This window comes from Augochlora pura, chromosome 4 (genome assembly GCF_028453695.1).
Source record: "Augochlora pura isolate Apur16 chromosome 4, APUR_v2.2.1, whole genome shotgun sequence".
Classification (NCBI taxonomy): Eukaryota; Metazoa; Arthropoda; class Insecta; order Hymenoptera; family Halictidae; genus Augochlora; species Augochlora pura.
In genome coordinates, this window is record NC_135775.1 from 3839033 (window position 1) to 3861914 (window position 22882).

Below are 22882 nucleotides of genomic sequence, written 5' to 3' on the forward strand. Positions count from 1 at the left end.
GCGAGCGGCGTGACAAAGGGCGAAGCCTCAGTCACGCGCCAAGTAAACGGGAGAGAATTCGAGGACACTTTTGGGGTGTTCGTTCGGCAGCGAACGTGTTAGATGCACAATCGCAATTAGCAGCCGAGGGGGTGGAGACGGGTGGAGGAGGCGGAATAGGAGAATCGGTGGTGTCGGGTGGTTAACGATCTGTTGGGTGGCCGGAGAACGGTCGCGTCGCGTCGGCCAGCGCCGCGTCGCCGTCCCTTTCCAGCTGGCGGACGCGAGAGAGCCGGCTGGAACACGCGAGGCATAGCGCGTGTTCATTTGCCGAAAAGCTATTTCCTAGGTTCCATTACCGGGCCCCGTGCTGCGGCGCCCCGGCCACTGCCGTCCACCGCGGCCGCATATTTGTGTATTGTGTACGCGCGGTAAACGTGTACACGCGCGTGCACAGGGTTCCCTCCCCGTCGGCCGGGGCCGCGCGAATATCTCGATCGAATCTCGGCGCGCGCGCGCGCGCGCTCGTTTACGAGGCCGAAGTGGACGCATAAAAGCGGCCCCCCCAGCGGAAGCGTGTAAGCCGAGACGCGATCGTAACCGGATTCGCGGCCGAAACGTTACGCCAACTATCGTCAGTCGATGTACGCATACATACACACACACACGGAGGCGCGCCTGAACCCGCAGGGCCGCGCGACGTGCTACCCCCTTCGAAACTCTCGTAAATTCCTCGGCCGCGGACGACTATTAGCTTATCTGTTGCGCGGTTCATCCAATTAGCGACTGCTTTATCGGCCGCACGGATCAACCTTCCAGGTTTACGCCCGCCACGCGTCATCCGATCGTTTGTCTCGCGTTTAGAGTCTTTGCACGGACAATGGGACGTTTGCTGGAGTGATGAGAGCGCGGAGTCCATGTACACGAGAAACATAGCAATTTTGAGAATAGAGCAGTTTTTCCTGAGAATCTCCGATTCGGCAACTGAGCCAACTAATTCTGTATCTAATGTCCTTGCATGTCTGATAATTGCACTAAAGTATAATTTAGCTTCCAAGACGATTCTTGAAAGCAGAAATGAAATTAATAATTTGTTCTTTATTTTTAACGTTGCGGCAATCCGGGAGTTTTTAGTAATCCGTGGATTCTTTTCTGTCAAAAATAAGCAGATGAAACTGCAAGCAATGACGCTGTTAGACGAATTTATATATTAAATTGTTAATTATTATTATAATTATTAATTATATATAGCTTTCGTATCTACATATTCTTTCGATTTTCCGTAACACTACGGTGGCTTCTACATCTCTTCGCTGATGAACATATTTTGATTACTAACCGATGTAACTTTAAACTGAATTATTCATTTACAAATTAATTTAGATCCGACGATCGTCCGTTTTGGCTTCTTTGATGCTGAAATAAATATGCATTATTGTTTCACTTTGCGTAATAATAAGCTGAAACATCCTATGTGTTACATTAAAATTCAATTGGCCTAATCTTAATAATTTGATGAAAATCGACACCCTGTTAGTACGCAAAAGAATTAAATAAATAATAACATGTTACCATAAGATAGCTAAATCTGGTAAATGCCTGTTTATTCTTTTCATTGCACGGTGCGGCAAAAATCTAATCCCAGCTTGCACGTGTCCCGCTTAGATCGAAAGCGCTAAGCTGCGCCCCGCCATAAAGCGGGCGTTTCTAAACAAACAGAACGCGAACTCCCATAAAGAATGAGATTACACAGTTGCAGAGCAGCATTGCGAAATTTCGACAGCGAAGTTTGCCGGGCGGGGGGAGGCGGTGAATGAGAAAAATTCTGAAAGGGGCGGCGGCGGAGCATAGAACGATCCCTACGGAAAGCGAACACGTGGCCGGGAGGAGGGTAACTCTATCCGCGGAAAAACTCACGCTCGCCGGAAATCGCGGAAGATCGTGAAGTTGGGCCTGGAAGTTGTCGGGAAAGTCGTTCGAGAAGCGGACAGGGTTCGGCAGGTGGTCGATCTCACGGGAAAGACGAGAGAGAGACGCGCGCGTCTTGTCTCGCGTCGCGGCGCGTCCGACGGGCCTGCAATTTTACGGGCGGGCGAGCCGCTTCGCGCGCTGTTCGATTAGAAGAGGACGCTGCCGATCGGCCGCGCACGCTCGCCGTAGCACGATCGTCGAAACTTTCGAGGCGTATTCCGCGTCGGGGAATCGCGGAACTTTCCGGCCCGCCGCGACGCTGAAAGTCGCCGGTCGTTGGTTCGACGCGTGGCGGCCACCCCCCGTCGCGGCCTCGTCTCGCTCGCGCGCGTCACCGCCGCTCGTTTACTCGGTACGGTCGCCTTCATAATCACGTCGCCAACAAAGGGAGAAACTTTGGCAAACAGAATACGAACGTACCCGTGAGCGTTTGGTTCTTGGCCGGGGCGATACGCCGGCAATGAGTCGACTCGGACGAGAATTATGGCTGGAGCACAGCCCGGCTAGCCCCCGCTTTGTTTGGCCGAACGAGGCCGGGCCGAGGACCGACCGGAAGTTGCGGCCCGTCGAAGTCCGCGTGGCCAATCAAAGTTGCACGACGTCGTTAAGCACGGCCCAACGAGCTCGTCGCCGTTACAGAACGTCGTTACAAGGACCTTCCGGCGCCGCGGAAATTCAGTGATTCGCCCGTGTTTGTCTTCCACCGTCTGTCGTCCATCATCCATCCTCCCGAGCACCAACAGCATTTTTCGTTTACAGAAATAACGCGGGGTGCCACGCCGCTGGAAATACGCGCGGCCTTCGGGCCAGGGCAGAGCCCGTTGCCGCTTCCACCTAAACGAATTTATGCTTTTCTTTGTCGTTAAACATTTCCGGGAAGCGACGGAAATGTGTTCGTTGTGCGTCTCTGCGGCGGCTCTAATGGCCGGACGCGGATACCAGGAAGACTTCATTTTGTTTCAGCCCGCGCGCCGCGTTCTGAAATGTTAGAGCCAATTTACAGAGCCCTTTGAAAAAAATTACAATATTTGCTTTTATTAAAGAATTATTCGAATAAACAGATGGAATAATTTAAAACGAATAAAATCGATACACGTTATTCGTGTAAAATATTTGACTGAAAAGAGCTCGTTCGGGTAATTATCGCGGCGAAATATTTATTCGAAAAAATCGCTCCGCGGTCAACAATTTTCCACGCGAAAGAGCAGACTTTTGTTTACCTTATGCAAACGTTTAATCCGATGATCAAATATTGGTAACGGAGAAATAGAATTCTGTTTCGGTTTCAAAGGAATTGGTAATGCACGGGACTTCGAAATTCTCTGCGAAATCTTCGCAACAAGTCACACAGACGCGATATTATAGCGCGCGCGATGGTGGCGGGTTAAACGAATGAAGCTCTGCCTCTCGGCGAATGCCGTGTCAATCGGGGTACTGGAGGACGAGGAAAATGGCATACTTTCGCAGCGCTCGGAGAACGCGGTAGATTGCGAACAGTCGCGTTCCTCGATTAGCCAAATCCGCATAATGCTCGTGAATAGCAAGTTTCGGGATGTAATCTGTTTTACGGGGCAACAGCCGGGAAAGCGACGCGGAAAACGGACGGATACCGTGCCGTTTCAAAGGGGTAGAGGCTTTTCGAAACGCGCATTCAATGTCCCGCCGCCTTGTTTCGCCTCGTCACACAGTTTTCCCGTATACATTAATTAGATGAAACACGGCTTGTTTCTCTTTGGCGCATTAGACGATTCGCCGCTTCGGCCGCGCCGAGGCCCGCCGAACTCTGCCGAGCCGCGTCGTATCGAGTCGTATTGAGTTGAACCGAGACAAATCAAGTCAGGTACTAGTCTATAGATACTTAACTATTAAGTAATTAATAAACTGCTAATCTTCGTACAAATTGCCATTTTCAAACTTCATTTTACAAAACTCAGAATTCCAGAAGAATTTCGTTTATCAACTAAACGATTTATCGGTGCAAAAATAAAATAGAAATGCTGTCAAAGCAGCGTTTTTCTTAAAAAATGGTCACTCATACACAAGCAAACAAACACGTAAACTACCCCGCGCGCCGATTCGCACAAGTTTCCAACATCGCGGGTCGAACTTCCCGTTTCCGCAATTTTTCCGAATCGTTCCGTTTTATTGGTTTTCGAAAAGGAAATATTAAAAAGGGCTCGCGTCCTACGCCGACGAAGTTTGTCTTTTACGTGTTCCCGGGCATTTTTATGCATTATGAATACGTAAACACGCGCAGTTTAGTTAGCGAAGCTGTTTTTGATGGAAGATACACACACCAACGATCCGGGGGGGAGGGTAGGCAGGAGCGAAAGTTTGTTCAAACGGTATCGAATTGACGCGATAGCAAAGGATCGATACACGGCGAAGATCAACAGCGGAATTTTCAAACTGCTTCCTCGAAAATAAAGGAACAAGCATCGCCCCGTGTTACGCGTATTCGTGCGAGGCACAAAATTCCCGCCGCAATTTTCTCCGCTCGCGAAGTTTCAACTTTCCACCGTGTGTTTCGACAAAGCAAAATATAAGCGGATTTATTAGGGAAATTAATTGATATTGTCTCGTGGATTAGATTCGATCTAAGCTATTACGGAGGAATTTTCTTCGCTCGCAATGATTAAATCTTTAGCTATGGAGAAGAAATTCTTGGTAGATTAGTTAAATTATTTTAGATTCGATTAGACCTCCTGGCTAGTTCACGTTAGGTTCAAAGAGCCTGCAAATATGTATAGTACCTTTAATTAGACTATAATTCGCTTATGGCTTATATTCTCTTTTGGACTAATAATTTATATCGCTTATAATTTGAATCAATCATTTATGTCGCTAATAACTTCGATTAACCATTTATATCACCCATAACTTTGGTCACTGATTCAACCGCCCAATTCTGCTATAGTCTTCGGGCAACGAATGTCCACGGTCGAAAGTTTCGCGTCGTCTGCCGAAAGGGACCTAACTGCCGGTACAACTGGATAAGGTAACGCGGTAATCTAACAGCATCCGCGCTATCGCGGAACTGACGCCCTCGGTTTGGTAACTGCTTTTGGCCTTTGCCGCAGCCCGCGATAAATAACCCGGTAAAACCGACGGCGAACGTTTATCGCCAGCAGTGATTTGTTGGAGCAGCAGCCTGACGGGTTCCGCCGATCCGCGGGCTTCTCCGTCGAGAAATCATTTCATTTCCTGCCTGTTTCTTCGTTACATCGCGCCGAACGGTTTTCCGTTCCGTCGCTGAACGCCGCGTTGCTGCCCCGTCGCCGTCGTCGCCGGCGGATTTTCTTTTTCTTGGGGCGACGACGATCCGGGGATTGCCCGGGGAAAATTGCGATGCGGGCGCTCGCCGCGCCAGGCAAGTACTTCCGGTATAAAGCGGCTTTCGCAGCGTCGGAAGCTGCGATTAACGACAATCCAGCGGATCTTTAATCCCGTCGACCCGATTTCCCTCCGGCTCCGTGGAAAATATTCAAGTTCCATTAAAGGCTTCGTTTCTCGGGAATGTTTCGCTTGCCCGCCATCGGAATTCCCTCAAAATCCAGCCGTTTATTTGATTTATGTGTCTCGCGGATCCCACCTAATATTCAATGCGAAGTTCTACCGTGGCGAGGCCAGGATTGGTTTCCACGGGGATCGAATATAAGTACATCCACGCCCGACAATTTACAAGGTACTTTTTACGGGGTAAACTGTAATATACTGTTAAATAATATGGTAAAATATACTATCAATATAATATATAGATGACATTAATATACAGTAGCGTCTAATTGTTCATTTTCAAGTTTTGCATTTTTTATAACACGTTCAATGAGAGCCAATTTTCATAAAAATCGTATGAAATTATAAATTCTAATTAGCTGTTTAGAAGTACAACTGTGCGATGTTGGCACTTAATACGATCTAGCAAATTTCAAAACACAATGTTCACAGACATTTAACGCGTGTTCCTGAATACCGCGTTTTCTGGAATTGGATGACGTTCGGCTCCAAAACAAATTGACCAATCAATTTCGAACGGAGCTTATTGGACCCGTTACAAGTTTGCTCAAGCACTGTACCAACAACGGTTGTTTTCCAATTTTTGTTTTAATTTTATCACGGTACACAGACTATTTTTCCGTTAAAGCGAGATATTTCGAAATCGTTGCTATTTCCTAATCAATCTACAGCAAATGAACCAATCATTATGGTACAGCCAATTGCTGAACATTTAGCTTATTTGTAACTAAAGTAGATAAAAGTAAATTAACAAAAACTTAATAAAAGAGAACAATAATTTTTTGATGAAATAAAAACAAGGTAAAATAATACAATAACTTTACAATTAAAAAAGAAAAATACAGAATAAAAGAATACAAAAATATGTTCGTTATAAAATGAACGAAATGAAAGGAAATAAAAATGTTTCCTATTAAGGGACAAACGAAGCGAAAGAGCGAAACAAAAAAAATTGGTCAACGAATTGATCGACGCGGCAACTCTAGTGTCATTTCTAACGAAAACATAGGAACGCCATTGTGCGGAGAAAATCGCTCGCGAATTGAAAACTTTCCCATGCGCACAGATTTTCGCAACTGTTTTGCGAGATGAAACGCTAACATTATTTCACTTGTTTCGAGCGATTGAACTTTACGACGCGCAGCACACCAGAAAGTAATGTTCTCGAGCATTTCGGGGGAATTGCTAGACAGGCGGCAGCCTGAAAGCTCGTAATCTAAGGAAACGAAGCGCCGCTCTTTCTCTCTCTGCCGTTTACTTTCGGATCGGTACGGCGAAACGGAAAACTGCATATCCTCGCGGGCACCGCGCTCCGGCGCGGCCCGCCCCGGGCCCGGCCTCCGAAATTTACGAGGCGCGACGTCCCCCGTTATTATCATCGCGGTCGTTAATAATAATTCTCCGTGGCAGCCGATGCATCATCATTCCGAATTAAGCTCGGCTCAAATATACCGCCTATCCCGCGGACACGCTACACCGTCGTTATCGAACGCACGTTTAATTTCACACTAAATTTTAATCTTCCGCGCGGGACATTTATTATGCATTATCGAGAAACGCGGCTGTTAGCAAGAACGCAAATTGATTCTGATCCGCGACAGCATATTGCTCCGCCACGGTCCTCGATCGCGCTCCGTTAACGCCGCGAAAGTCGCTGTTTTTCCGCCGAGCCGATTCCCCGTTCCGATCGAACGGATTCAATCGGTCCGGCCGGCATAATTGGAGGAGAGTCGACCGCAAACTTTTACTGCGACAATCTCGAACGGATTCGGTGAAAATCGAGTTTCGAAGACCTCGTTCGAGGGACAAGGATAGACATTGTTCGCTCTCTAATACGCTATATACATATAGAACAGGTGTTAATACCTTTTTAAAAAATTTAATTCTTTTTAAGTCTGTTATATATTTTGAAGAATTCCTCTGTGAAATCCTAAATCCTAATCCATCTGTGAAATTTTATTAAAACTATTCACTTAATTACTCAATTCTCAAGAATTGTATAGAACAATAAATAGCCATTACATTAATAACGCCAGAAAGGCTAATAATTTATCAAAAAAAGTATCTTCAAGAATATACCGTGAAAAATAGCTGAAACGATGTAATAGCTTAAAGTAAGCGAAAGTCCTCGTGGCAGTATATCGACTTCAAGAAAAGTTCTAAAATTTTCTGCAGAACGCTTTCTGAATTGTTTACCGGTTGCCGCCGCGCGTATATCAACGTCACGCGCTGCTGCGAACAAAAGCGACCGAAAATGGAATTAATACGCGAGAAGGAATTGTTTTAGAATCGCGTCGGTTCAGCCGCAGCCATCGATCACCGACCGACAAGCCGCCAATTTAATCAAGTTTCCCAAATATCTTGATACCGTGGATTTTATTGTAACCGATGCACACAAAAAAAAAAGTAGAGTCCGCCACCCTCATTTCCGCGGCACCGCCCAATAGGAACGCGGAGGGTTCCTCGCGTGCACACGCTCGCCAGTGACGCAGATGGTTCGCCCTAGATAACAATACGAATCAACAATGCAAGGAAACGTAATTAACGCAGCATGGACTGGCACCGCCGGCCACGTTCCCTCCTTCCCGTTGAATACGGTGTTTGTTCAAAGCCGCGATTCACGTTCTCCGTATTACAGCGTTACCCGCGCAAATGCCCGCTTTGTTTGCATAAAAACGTTTAACAAAGCCTCTATCGTTTCCGCGTCAAGCGGCTCGGCAACGTGTCCGGGCACCCACTCCCGGCGCATTCTGTGAGCTACGCGAAAGATGGAGGCCACGTACACCGCGGAAAACGGAGGAGGAAGTCTCCCGAGAACTCGCTGCGCAATAATGCAATATTTCTTCTCGGATTTAATGGCTTTATTTATGACCCCGTCGACTACAATCGGCCATTAGTGGATTTCCATTCACTTGTCACGTTTATCGGCTTTTAAAACGTATAGATCAGCAGTCGGTGCTCGCGTTTGCATTTTATTTTCACCAGGGTTAACGCGTCGAAGCATCAGCTCGAAAAATATCTTCCTGAATCTAGGTTACATTGTTAATGTAATTCATCCTAGGTATCATTTCTTGACGCTTTAAGTGCCGGTGATTCTCTATGAAATAGCTCCTTTATCCACTTAATCAGAACTCAGCCATTTATCTAAAATTTCAGCGAGATCAATTAGAGCATTTCGTATTCCATTTTATTTTACCTATTTACCTAGAACAAAAAGAAAATATATTACTGTAGAAAGTAGTTCAGGAAATCCTACGAGACCTCGTGGTAAAATAAGCAACATAAATTAAATAAGATACTAATACCAGTAACAGTTTATTAACAGAAACACAAGTCTGCAGAACGCTGTAACTTCTCTTGAACGACAACTTACACCGTCACTAGGTCACGGCTCTGCTCAGAATGCGACGACTTTTCCGTTCCAATGTGCCATCGTTCCGTCCTTCAAATCTTCTACTCCTTGTCTCTCTTCAATTTATTATTTCACCGCTCTCTCACTCCGGTATATACGCTGTGTCATCCTATCCACTCGCTATCTGTCTCTTACTCCCTCGCTGTCTGTCTTTTACTCCCTTGCAGTCTGTTTTTCGGCCACACAGGACTTCCAAGAATCTAAACAGCAAGCTCAGGTTACTCGAAGCCGTCCACATAGTCCCAAACACTGTGCAGGCATCCGTCTCATTCGTTCAGTTATTTACGACAGTCGCTCCTTGATCACTCTGCCTTTCATTCCCAAAGAAACCTTACATTAGCGAATCATTCAACAACAAACATACGATAGACAACTTTAAGACTTGTTTCTTGAATTACCAAATTAGTTAAAATGAATATTTTCTAATTTGTCTTCTTACAGTTCATGATATTATAAAAATGTTTCTCTAAAAAATCTATAAATATACATCTTCATTCAAACATACACATATACCATAACATAAATCGTACAAAATTTAAACAAATCCGATCTCGTCAACGTTCTAAAACAATCGGCATTAGTCACGTCCGTGGCTCGACAGTACCAGCGTTAAACAGAATGCAACGCGAATGAACTTCTAAATCCCGATAAGAAATTGTGCCGGGTATGATATACGGCACACGGCGTGCGCGACAATCAACGCAGTCAGGGACGCGGGACTGTTTAAAACAAACCGGACAATTTATGCGAGCGCCAGCTCGTTCGCGGCGGTGCACCGGTGCAACGGTCAAGTTTTCGGCTGCGGCTGACGTAATTCGCGTCGCGTAGGCAGTCGAGCGAACGCCAAAGTAAATCGTGATTTCGAGCGGCGAGAAACATCCGGCAAAGTTGCGGAAGAATGCCGCGAAAACGGTGTGACGCGTCGCGACGCGGAATCGCGAGTTTCCAGCTCGGATGGCCCCGCGCCCGTAACCCGGGCATTTTAATAAAACGTTGTCCTTCCACGACCATTTTTCTCTCGCCGGTTTTCCACGTTGCCCTTCGGCCCGGGGGTCGCAGGACCGACGACGTCATACAAAATGTCCTTTCTCTACTCTATTTCGTTTTTCGTCGCGCGAAAGTTACCATCCTCCCCCACCGAACTCTCGCCGGGGCCGGCCAGCGATATCCGGATTTCAAAAATGTTTTATCTGTCCGTGCGTCCTGTTGAATAATTCAGGTTTCCGTGTTGGCAGTAATTTCTGCTGGAAATCCAGTTTACGTTATGTATCTCATGACACTTTGGTTTATTAATACCGTCGCATAAACCCCGTTATATTGCCGGCTAGCAATTTTCTTTTCTCTTCCTGTTCGAAGACTGATTTAATAGTAAATCCGACGATATTTCACGTGCGCCGGTTTTTTGCCATAACGGATCAAATGACCCGTCAAAAAGTCATATTTTACGACGCCCGCGCGGGCAGAAATACGCCGTTTCCGTGCAATTTGTCGGGCGAATGAAACAATTCTTATCGAATAGCGATTCTAATTCGTTTATTTATTCAATTCGTAAAATTGCCGTGAAATGAGAGAATAAAGTCGTTCGCTTTTATGACACACGCCTGTGCTCGAAATGTTCTCCTATTCGCGACAAATGGGCCGTCATGTTGTTCCGTGTTATTCACGTCGCTTTCAGATAGTTACTCTTCACCGGATCCCCTACACTCTTCAGTTATACTGGTTACTATTTTGTTAATTTGACATATCTCGAATTTCTCGACGTTCTTCGAATAGGAGTTACCAACGCAGTAATGAAATTAGAATTCACAAAATATTAGAATTCACAATTGAAAATTATGATGCGATAGCAAAAACGATGTTGTCACACAATCCACTAAGTTTTGTATAATACCAACTTGACATTATTAAATTGATACTATTGTTCATAATAAATCGGTAAGCTTACTCTCTTCAATACAGTAAAATACTTTGAAAAATACCTTTTACAGTAAAATACATAAATAGCAATTTTATCAAAGGAAACAAGAAAGAAATATTGAGAAATACAATGGACCTAAATTATAATAACAGCCGCAAATGTAAACTAATATCGTACCCTTTCCAGAAAGTTCAAGAAAGGTCATTTCGCCGGTCGCGGCAGGTTCTGCGTTAATAATAAAAAATCGCCGGCGCGTTTCCGCGCAAATCAAGACAACGAGTCCCGGCCGCTCCCGGTTCCCGGTAGTTTGTCGAGAAGTCGTTAATTGGGGAATCATAAATGTAAATTGACGAAACTGGAAGAGTAACCGTGATTGGAAGCGCGGCGGTCGGTCGGGGGTGGGGGGCGGAGGTTTCCCGTGGAAATATTGCACCGAAATTCGAACCGATCGCTACCGTCGCTCATCAATCACGTTTATCACGGCGCCCCGCTCTCTGATTTTTCTTTGCTACGGCCGGTTTTTCATTTCTTGTTGACAACGACGCGACGCGACGCCGACGAACAAATACCGGGCGACAAGAAATCGATAAGCGAACGAACGAACCAGGCGCCGCGGCTGCGAGCAATAATATATTCGAGACGGCGGCCGCGAAAACCCGTGAAGGATGTTTACCGTTCGTGGATTTCGCCCCCCTCTAGGAAAACTAACAACAATTAGGAGCACCGTGGATCGTAAACGGTGCGCGCGCGTCGAGATTTGCAAAGCGGATGACGAAGGGACAATAAACGATCAATGTTCCCTTCTGCCGATGCGACGAGTGTCCTATTTTAATTTGATGAAACTGTAATATGAAAACGCCGGAAATATTTTAATTCGTCTGTTAGCATTATTTATAACTATTTATAAAAGGCTATTGCATCTAAATTGTACACTATCGCATTCCCATTGACACATAGAATATTTAAAAAAGAAACAAAACATTGTCCTACATTGTACTCTGCAAACGCGTCTCTGTTTGTAAAAAGTCAATTTCCAGGGAAAACGTTGAATATTTCAGAGTAAATCAATGCGCGGATAAACAGGTGCGAATGAATGTCGAGGTGTAAAACGAGCAGTGCGTTTTTGTGTGTTATTTTGAAAAATTTGTAAAACGTTATTTCCTCGTTACGCGGGTGGAAGCTGTATTTACGGTTAATGCGCCGCGTATGCATTTTTTGGTATTTATTTAATCAGACCCAACGGGAAACGATTTCATGAACTGCCGTTGTTTGTCGCTAATAAATTGCCGGGGCGATTTAAAAAATGTCTACACGTCCACATTAACTGTGATTAAAGAAGAAAATAGCGTCCATATTTAAAGCAGATTACGTTCGAAATCTTCATAACGAGCTTGGGATAATCCTTTCCGCTCTGACAATGTTCTCAGCAGCTCGGGCGCAGAATTTATGCGCGAAGCAGTAAGCAACGCTTCAAATGAAATATAAAAGCGAAATGTTGGATAGAATTACTGCATTTAAGTAGAACGTGTACCACGAAAACGTACCAGGCGCGGATCTTGCGAAATAAAAACTCGCAACCTCGGAGATGCCATGATCACCGGCAGTCTCGTTATGCGACGGATTAGCGCGTCGTTATTTCCAATCGGGCGACAGTGGATGAATTTTTCGAAATATTGTCGAGGGATGCTCGTGCTACCGGTCTGGCTGACTCAGCGAAAGACAGTGACACGGAAAAAGGCGACATTTCCTCTTAGGCAAAGCGAGATCTCATTCTGTCGTTAGTCCTGTCTCGGTGACTTGCGTGTCGGAATGCGAATGTTAGCGGTAACGAATAGCTCGGCACGCTGGAGCGACAGGATCCCATTCCTCGTGGAAAATGGGCGGCTCGGGAAAAAAACCGGCGAAAAACAGATGAAATTGACAGTCATGGAGCTCGAAATGGAACCGCGACGGTCTATTAACCACACACATTTTCATACTCGATGACGGCGGACACGGGTTTGGAAATCCGAGGAAAGAAAATGACTTTAGGGAAACCTCGAAGCCATTAGAAATGTCTAAACTAAAATATTCAAGTCTACGCAATCAAATTTAAAAGAAAATCTATTTCTTTATCTCGCAAGAAGATGCACCTAGACGTGACACTAATTTTCTGATGAGATTTTGAATAATAATAGAACTCGTAAAACCGAATCTAATGATACTCAATTTTGTATACAGAGGGCTTATAGTTTTCAAGATATTTAATGTTAAAGTTGTTAGTAACAAAGCCAGGAAGATACGCTGGATTCCAAGCTATGATACTGTGCTACATGGTGGGGATGTCAGAGAAGTGCCACGAATGGTGGACTGACGGAGAATTCCTAATGTTCCCTCTCCACTAAACCCCCCACCACTTGCAAGCACTTCTCTGGCATGCTTGAACACGACGCGACGCAGCCGCTTGTCCTTCTGGCATTGTTACTAACTACTTTAACATTAAATATCTCAAAAACTGTAAGTCGTCTACACCGAAAACCGGGTATTATTAGATTCAAATTTCCGAGCTCCGCCGCTGTGCAAAATCTCATTATAAAGTGAAGTGTTACACGCCTGGGGAACTGACCTTGTTAGGATTTCTGAAATTATGAAAGCACTCGATTCGTTTGTTCGTACCACGGTGTAAGGACAGTTGAACCTGACTACGGTTACATCGCCACAAAATTTCTGCGACGATAAAAGTTTACCTCCACGAGTTTCCCGAGAGAAGCGTTAATCAAACATCGACGCTCAACGATACATCCCGTTTTTAAATTACGAGGTGCGATAAAAAGCTTCGCGCAATGTTCGCACGTGTCTCCCCGTAAATTTAAATTCTTTTCGATACAGGTGCAGATGACGATCTCGAGGATTAAAAATAAATAGCTGTCTAGAAACGGTAAGAAGATAAAATTACGCTATTCTGGTGCGCATAATTCTCGCTGGGAAGCTCGCATGAAATTAACACCCAGGATTCTTTGATCCCTGGACCACGAAAGTTTAATCCTCTGCACTTTTAGGTCTTAAAACGTCGAGGCGTTCTTTTTATCTCGAGTTGCAGTCCGTACGGAAAATATCCCCTGTCAAACCGACGCGACGGGACACGACGTACGGGTCACCCTGATGAAGAGACTCGTTGTCAGTGACGTTGTACCAACAGATCAATCTTCTCCCATCGACATTTACCAAACAGATTAACTGCTAAAGTCAACTGCATTTTATTAACAATGTACAGAATGGTTCCGATCTCGTGATGCCAATTGAAGCTGCAATAATTAATTACGTATTAAAGAAAAATTCTAGAAAAACGCCAGATTAATTCTTGATTAATATGTTTGTTAAACTGGTAAAATATATAGAATATTAAATTCTCCTTGCTTCCATAGCAGCTAAATATAAATATATAACTACTGGTTAAAAAAAAAAGTTTATTTCTCAAATTCTGAATTCTATGAGAAGATAAAACTATTTATAGTCTATTTACTATTTCGAAAATCTATTTTACCCCGGTCCTGGTCACTGGCGTTGAATACCAAGATAAGTATACTTTATTCAACCGATAGAATATTCGTGCATCACACGTTTTCTTTGTCTGCCCGTTCCGCCGTTACCCCGCCATCGATCCTTACGTTCCTGGAACACAAACGGGGTTGTAGCATCGGGCCGACCACCGTCGCAATGCATAATATACACAACAGATAATAACAGCGACGGCACACATCGAGAAACTCTGAAAATCGAGTCAGTTTAGCTCGACGAACTTGCCCGGGCCGGTGTGTCTCGCGTGCCGCCAGTAACTTAAATTGTTTAGCAAGAAAAATGCAGAGAAACGGAGAAAAGGACACACGGTGTCCTGGAAGACGGCGCACCGTTTCCGAGATTCGTCGAAAGCGAATGCAGTTGGAAGATTTACTCGCCCCGGGGGGAAGCGTCAGCGCGAAGCAATCTTTGAGGGTTCTGACACGCTACGACACGGTCAGTGCGTCGCTAAACGTAGGAAAGGGAAGCGGCGCGTGTCGCACACGTCCTGCACGCTGTACACGACGCTGTATGCCAATGTGCGACGGTGTGTGGGAATGCAGGTTACGGTATTCCGATGCATATGCATGGGGAGCGCGTGTTTGCTACTCGCGCGAGCCGCTTGGCCCGACGGCAAGCAACTCTCGCGACACAGCCGGGCTGCGAATAGCGGTGATGAATGAGGAAACCGAGTTTCTACTCAAGACGGAGCGTCGGCTTCCGAATCGAGAGGCTTGTAAGGGGACGGGCGAGACGTCTCGGAAGATATTCGCTTGCTGCGTCCGCTCCCACTCGCTTCGACTCGCTTCGAGTCCCCCCGAGTCACTTCGAGTCACTTCGAGTCACTTCGAGTCGCTTCGAGTCGCTTCTGACTCGCGCTTCCTCTCGAAACACATTACGCGGCGACCGAACTGAGCGGCGACTGTCACCCACCGCAAATTCCTTCGACGTTCCTGCGTCCTCTTCCAGGAGCCGCCTCTCGCCCTTCACCCGGCAGTTTCGATTCTCCTCTTTTACTAAAACTCAGCGCTCCTACCCGGTTTTCTCTAAGGGGCTAATTCGGCATTCGGAACGGGAATGTTCTCGCTTGGAATTCGACACCGACCAGACCAATTGCGTTCAGCAATTCTAAATATTCGATATCGCGTCGCCGCACCGAGATTCGACTATCTCTCCGCAAAGACTCGACTATCGTTCGACTCTGACTGCCGGCGATTGCTAACGCTGATTGCCAGTGACTTTTAATGGATTCGTTCCCAAGGAATGATGCAATAATGTAATATATATTGCCATGAAAAGTTAATCAACATGCTAATTGGCAATTACTCTAGAATGTTATAATTGTGCGTCTCCTGCTGTCCGTCGCGTGTCCCGCGAGAATAAAAAAAAACAGGCACACGTGCTGGTGTGCACCTAGCCAAAAATAGCAACCATGGGAATGCGACGGTGATGGGAGTCAGAAGGCGTTGTTTGTTTAGAATCGGCCGAGCTCGAGACCCTCGTTACCTGGAAATTGTCGTTGATACGATGGGAACATTTCTGCCAATAAGGGAAACGCGTTTCTCCTTCTTATGCGAGGCGTTAATACAGGTTGGAATCGGTCCTAGTATGTATAATAGATGCACATTGGATACACAACAACGTGTGTTCACGAACCATGCCTTTCAGACCGAGCGTTGTTTGTTAGTGTGTTTTAACTCTTACGCCGTGATTGCACAAACGTTTTTTGATTTTTCCAAGAAAAATACTGTGGCTAGAATAGAAATAATATAGCTTATTATAACGTTCCATTATGCTGCTATGGTTGTTACAAGTACATAGACAGTTTTAGTATTATACAATGGAAAATGTATACAATAGAATTGTCAAAGATTGTAACTTACCTTTCGCTGGTTTCTGGAAAATTTAAAGTTTCAGCAACGTTCAGGTGCTCATAGATACGACGCAAATTCTCTTCCTGTGACAACTCGTGTTCACGTTCCGACGGCAGTTGTCTCCTTCGTGACACTTCACAGAAACATAACACTGAAACGTCTAAATCACGGTAGTTTACTCGAGCAACTTTAACGTTTCAATCACACGATAATTAACATATTTTCATTGTGTAAACGAGGAGCACAGACTTCTTCTTCTAGCGTCAACAGCCATCTTGGAATCTGCAACCACGTGACGTAATATCGACTTGAAATTAGCGTTTTCTTGGGAAATTTTTGTCACGTGACCACTTGGACAACATGGCGGAGTGTTAGTGGGAAAGGATTCTTGTGCTCCTCAATTAAGTGATTAAAGTATTATTTATATCGTGTTATCGGAGTCTTGAAGTAGTTTTATTGAATAAGTTAAGTATGTGAGACAAGTGAAAGTGTTTTTGGAGAATTAAAGTCGTAAAATAGAATGGGTATCTGAGAGAGAAGTAGAACATATTTCAGCACTTGGTTTACTTGGCTAAAATGGAGATCTGTATTACGTTTAAGCTGTTATTGGTAAGTTGCTGCTACAGAATTTTTATTGCATTTTAAAAGATATTCAAATCCTTTTTATCAGGTTTGCCACTCCGTATATCATCAATATTTAAGCGCTCAAATAAGGCTAGACGTACAGTAAATGTACCTTTTTTCTTCCAAGATATTGTTAACACGACATGCATCGTTCTTCCTTATAACCACAGTATTATGAATCTCCATGCAAGACAAAAGTTTGCCGAGTTGTCGATAAAGAACGGATTACAGAAAATTAACTTTGTTTTCTTCGGAGCAAGTTTCGCTCGGAACATATTTTTCAACAATGAACGGCGGATCGATTAAATGGAGGACCGTGTATAATCAGCGTTATCGCAAACTGGATTCGGTAGCATCCGCTATCAAACGAGAAAACCAAACAGAGCTTTTCAGGAAAATCCTGAATGTTGGTTCCGCGCGTGTCTAACCGCGAGACGCTCGTTCCCGCCTCGAAAGTTTCTCGCGAGACAGGAAAGCGGATAGAACCGAGCCATCGGAGTGCCAACCGGGGAAACAGGTAACACCGGGGAGGAACACCGTCGATATAATTAAGGTACGATGCTCTGAACGCGATTCTGAAAACTGTTTCTCTGCATTGCCGCATCGAGGGAACTCCACCTCGAAAGAGGAAACGGAATGTCCGTCTTTGAGGATTTTTTTGCCGTTCGACCGTGCTGGTAACGTAAATGTTTCTGACATAAAACGATCCTATGGACTCCCCCAAATACAGCGACGTAAATTATATTAACACATTTAACTACATACAGTGATATAAAAATATTCGTCGCTGTATTTGTATCTAATGCTCACATATTGAATCGTGCAACGAACACGATATATCATGACAGGTAAAAAATCCATCGCAAAATAGTACCGAATAAATTTCGCGTTGCCGAACGAGAAAATAAAATAATTTCGGAGAAGGCGGACGGCTGACTCGGAACGTTTTCCGAACGCGTCTAACTGTTTACAATGTTACAGAAAAATATACCGCGTTGCATCCGCGAGGAAGTGTATTCGAACCGTTTGCGCAGCGTCCAAAATTCTAGCAGTACTCGGTTTTAAAACTGAAATCCTCGCCTGTCCCTGCCATCGGAACGATATCACCCCGGAAAACCGGTTTCGATTCCACCGAAATCCGTAAGAATCGCGCGCCCCGGTCGTCGAAACGCAAAACAGGCGTCGGCCGTGCAACCTAATCCGCGACGCCTGATTAACGTGGACACGGGGCATCAAATATATTCGCTTTCGAGCACGTACGCGAGCGAATCGATATCGGGGTGGGGGCCGCAGCGCCGCGCTTGTATCGTCCGAGGTGGCGAGGCATGATCGAAGAGCCAGCCGCATCGATAATTCCCCCGTTGAAAAAAAAAGAGCGGAGCAAACAGTCCCGCGGAAAAATAAACGTGCCCGGGTAAGAAAGAAAAACGTGAACTGAATGGCGGAGCCCGGGCAAACAATAGGAAAATACAGGAATATAATGCGCGGGCGGTCCGCCTCCGTTGAAAAAACACGCGCGGCGCATAATCAATTAGAAGAACCAGAAACGGGAGCGTGTTTCGAGGCGGGATCCTGCCTCGAAATAAATCGCGCGCGATCGCTAGCCCAAAAAAATCGCGACGAACAAACACTGTTTTCGCTGCGAAAAGTTTCGTTTTTCCGCGGCGCTGCGCCCGCGCTGTTCTCGAACGGAAAACTCTTAGCGTTCCTACATTGTTTTTACCGGGCGACCGCAATTTTATTATTTTTCCTGGCCGCGGTTGCAGTGTCCACGGTTTCTTATTGAAAGTTGAAACTTGGTCGCCGCCTCGCCGTGGCACGCCCGCCATCGCGTTTTCGCTGTCTATCTTCATTGTTCGAAATGCGTGGTTTCGCCGTAACTACGACCGTTCTTCCGACATCCCTTCCGACACCGTTGCCCACGAATTGTCTGATCTACAGACTCCGTCGAATTAACCGACCCTATCTATCTCGTCGAAATCATTACAGCACCCGACTAACGTGTCCATATATAACGTTCCTGTATCCATAAATGGAGCTAAATCCAATTGTAGAAATATTACAGCAGAGTACAAGGATCACTGTCTGAAACGACTGAAAGAAGCTAAGAACATTATTGTACTAATTTTAGTTAATAACATTACTATAATAATTTTAAAATGTGTACGAATACTTCGTCACTGTTTCAGAACTTGTGACATTCCTCGGAGCCTGCTCGATACCCTAACAGTTAGGGTATCAGTTCTGGAATAGAATCGTAACGCTCCTCTTATTTTCCTCCAATTCGCCATCATTTGCCAGACCGTCAAAGAATGTTCCCGACAGCGTACATCGTTTGTCAAATATTAAAGCAATTTATTATGCCACGTACTGCCGCTTGAAATAATAAAGCGCATAAAAGCGGACGATTTCTTCTAAAATAGGAGAGACCTCGAACGTCACGTACGTGTGACAGCGGGTCCCGCGCGAACACGTTAACACATTGACAACATTCTACAAGTTACAGACGCTTCCTCGCCGCGGAGACACCATTTCTACCGCAATAAAGCGTTCGATAAATCCGTGCACTGCATTTTATATGATACAGTTCTACATCTAAATCAAAAGGAATTTTCGATCTCCGAGCGTGCCCGAGTTCTCCACACTTTGGCAGCGACGTCGTCGCCGCGCGCTGAAACGATGTTCCCGGAAACGAGGTTTCAAGACTGCCAAACAGCCGTCCAGCATTTCACGAAATTTCCGTTTTTCGCTAAAATTCGAGATCACGAAAAATCGAAGAACTTCCGTTCACCTTATTCCAAAGCGATTGTAACGTTTCGCTTGGTAATTCACCGCGGAGTGGGAAAAAAATGCTGCGCGCGCTATTTTCCGAAGCCTGTTAATGCTCGGGATCGTAACGACCGCGATATCGTTCGCGACCATAGTAACTCGTCGAAAATTATGTGAGAACGTAGACCGTGGAGGTAGGAGAAAGAGGACGCGCTGGAAGACTGCATTAGCGGGGATCGAAACAGTACGTCCACAAATAAACCGTTCGTAAATATTCATAAGACTTTTCCTGGGATTCGAGGTATGGTTTCGTCGACAGAGGGAGGGGGGGAGGTAGTGCGCAGTTTCCCCCACGGGGTCGGTAATTAAGGCAATTAACATGCGAGCCTGCGAGTAAAACCGCCGCCGAGGAAGCGACGCCGTCCTACGGCTTTTCTTTCGGACCGACGAGACTCTCTACAATTAAATACACCTCCCGGCTTTTCCTGCGATTTATCGGCCACGATGTACCGTAGGCCATTAGGAAGATCGCGCGCCGCGGCGTGCTCGCCGGATGCCGTATAAATTTTCGATAAATTTTTATTGCCCGAGAGTGGCTCCCAACGATCGAGAGATCTCGCGCAATGTATATAAAATCCGCGGATCGTTTCGAACGTCCTGGGAGCAATGCTTGTCGGGTTCGTATCAATGTATACTACGTCGCGTAAAGAACGCGTCCACCTCGCTCGCCGAGCGCCGGATCAATCGCTCCTCGCAGAAGAGATTCGATCGAATCTATTTTCCATAGAGATTCCCAGTCGATTTATTATACACCCGATTATATATTTTATTTATCTGCACGAATGACGAATACGTATGTTCGAAGGACGGATATAAAATTCAAATAAATATCTTATTCTTACTTTGACGAATTAATATAAAAAATAGATCTGATGTTAAATCAAAATTAAAAACGACGCGAATTACCGGCTTGTTACAAAACGATTTATCGCAGGATTATCTCAATTCTAAGTAAATAGAACGTGTTCGTTACGCAATACACCGAGCTGCAATATCAACGCGGCTCGGAAAAGAATATATCAGGCTGACCTCGAAGAACAGACGACTAAGCAGACTTCATCCAGGTCTCGCATCGAGCTCTGGGAAACCGGGTTAGACGGTGAAAAAATATCCAGTCTAAAACATCGAACTGGCCGGGAACTCTGACAGTTCCGACAAACGAGATCGATCGTCGAATACGCCGAACAGCGGCTTACCCGATACAACCGGCCTCGGCGCGCGGGTAACCGGGCCACCGGAGGGTCTGTTTTACGTTCTGGCCGGCCGCGGGATCACCCGGAGGGCTGGCGGCGCTGTAAAAAAAAAAAGAACCCTACATTGCGACCGACCGATCCGCGGGCGCGGGCGACGAGAAATTCGGTTGGACCGCGACGCAAGAACCGACCACCTAAAAGCAAATCGTCCCCCGCGATACTTATTTTACGATCACGTGCCGTGGTCCGGGTCGCTTTCGAAAGAGTACCCGGACAAAAATAAAACAGGCCGCCGGTAGTCGGCCGTCGCATGAACTTTCGACGGCTACCTTTCACCATCTTCCGATTTATCGGCGGCCATAAATCTCCCGATCGCCGGTCGTAAAGCCGTCGACGTAGCCTGCCATGAATGTCTCGATACTTTGTCAGTTATGTGCCTCGTAATGAAATAAAATCACCCTCGGGACAACTTCCGGTGGCTCTTTCCGGGGAGATTTTTCCCGGCGACTCGCTCTCCCCTCCTCTCTCTCTCTCTCTTTCTCTCTCTTTTCCTCTCTCGTCCCGGCGCGACCCAGTTTTCCTGGCCCACCGGTGAGATATACGCGCGGCATGAGGCCGAAAGTATGGCAACTCCTCCGGCAAAAGTAAATCAAAAGCGCGCAGCGAGAGATTGTTTTATCCGAGGCTCAGTTTTCGAGGAAATCGAGTTTCGAAATCCGCTGGGGTGTTCCCATGCACTTTTCGAGCTGAAACGCGATTCGCCGACGGTGTAATGTCTTACTCGACTTTTGTTCGTCGTGGCATTCATCGTTGTTCGAGGGAACAACGCCGTATCGAATGCGCATTGCTACCTCGAGTACCAGTGTTAGGTGTATTGAGCCGATTCCGTGTTGTATCGAGCTCAAACGGAGGGGTTCTACATACGGAAATTTCATTGTTCGAACAATGTTTTTAGCTAATTGTTGCGCTGCCCACGGGCCAAATACTATTTGCCACGAGGATATTGTAAAGTGTCGAGCCCAATGTTCCCTGAAACAAAGCCTCGAATTAAAATACATGGTGGTGTCGAAGTATCGAAAACAGATGATTATGCACACTGAAATTTTCTCCATGTAATGTTCTTTTAGCTAATAATTTTAGAATTCGTCGAACCTAAGTAACAAAAGTTATTCGGATACCTTTTAACAGAGAATTTGAAAACGTCGCACGGAACGACTTGAATTTTTTTGAAATTTTAGAAGACCTAGTTTAATAAACGATAGCCTACAAAATTTCTGCGAGAATATGGTGAAACGGCAGGTATACTAAAAGAAGGTCGTGATTTTTAACTTCTCTATTCGAGCGGATAATTGAACTTTAAACGTCGCATTGTAAAAAAGCAACTGGGAGGTCCGGAGATTTTTACAACTTTCAATGCTCTTGACTCGACGCAACGTTTTAAAATGCGTTCGATGATAAAAACTGTCCGAACATTTTCGTTGACCGACCGTAGCAGCTATTTAAATCCGCTATTCACCGAGACAAAGCATCCGATGAAAAGACATCGTTAGTCCGTATTGTATCAACTTGGGAACAGACGGTTGCACGCATTGAAATGTTATTGATGCGATTGTTCCTTCAGTTAATAAATTCCGTCGAACGTTCCCCGAATAAAGTCTTTTTATCAACTTTCACGGGGCAAATTGCTCGTAGATTGACTCTTTTGAATAAAGTCGGGCCGACGATTAAATCGACAGGAAGAAATTATTTGCGCCGGTGTCGGGGCGGAGGGCCATTGTCAACGACGAAACGGTTCAACGCGACGCGCGACCCAGGGGGGGAGAGGGGTGGCGCAGAAACCGTGAACTTCCGTGGGATTAGAACTTTGTTATGGAAATTGCTGGATACAATTTCAGGGACGAGTTTAATGGCACCGGGGCTTTAATAAACGTTAAGCGTTAACGAACCTCGTAAGAAACATAAAACGCGACCGCCGTCTCGACAGCCCAGCCCCGCAGAAACGGAGGGAGGGGAAAGCTTGACAGGTGGT

At 45.6% G+C, this 22882-nt stretch overlaps 1 protein-coding gene and 1 long non-coding RNA gene across 3 annotated transcripts in view; one reads left to right on the forward strand and one right to left on the reverse strand.

Moving 5' to 3' along the window:
• Positions 1 to 22882, forward strand: part of LOC144468346 (nephrin) — a 210771-nt gene that overhangs the window by 141191 nt on the left and 46698 nt on the right. The window lies entirely within an intron of this gene.
• On the reverse strand, positions 8318 to 16469 carry LOC144468915 (uncharacterized). 2 transcript variants are annotated; one of them, XR_013493888.1, is made up of 4 exons: positions 16217 to 16469; positions 15840 to 16086; positions 8840 to 9078; positions 8318 to 8670 (listed from the first exon to the last, which is right to left on the reverse strand). It is a non-coding gene; the product is annotated as an uncharacterized LOC144468915 (long non-coding RNA). The 2 variants fall into 2 exon arrangements; XR_013493889.1 differs by having other exon boundaries at positions 8772 to 9078.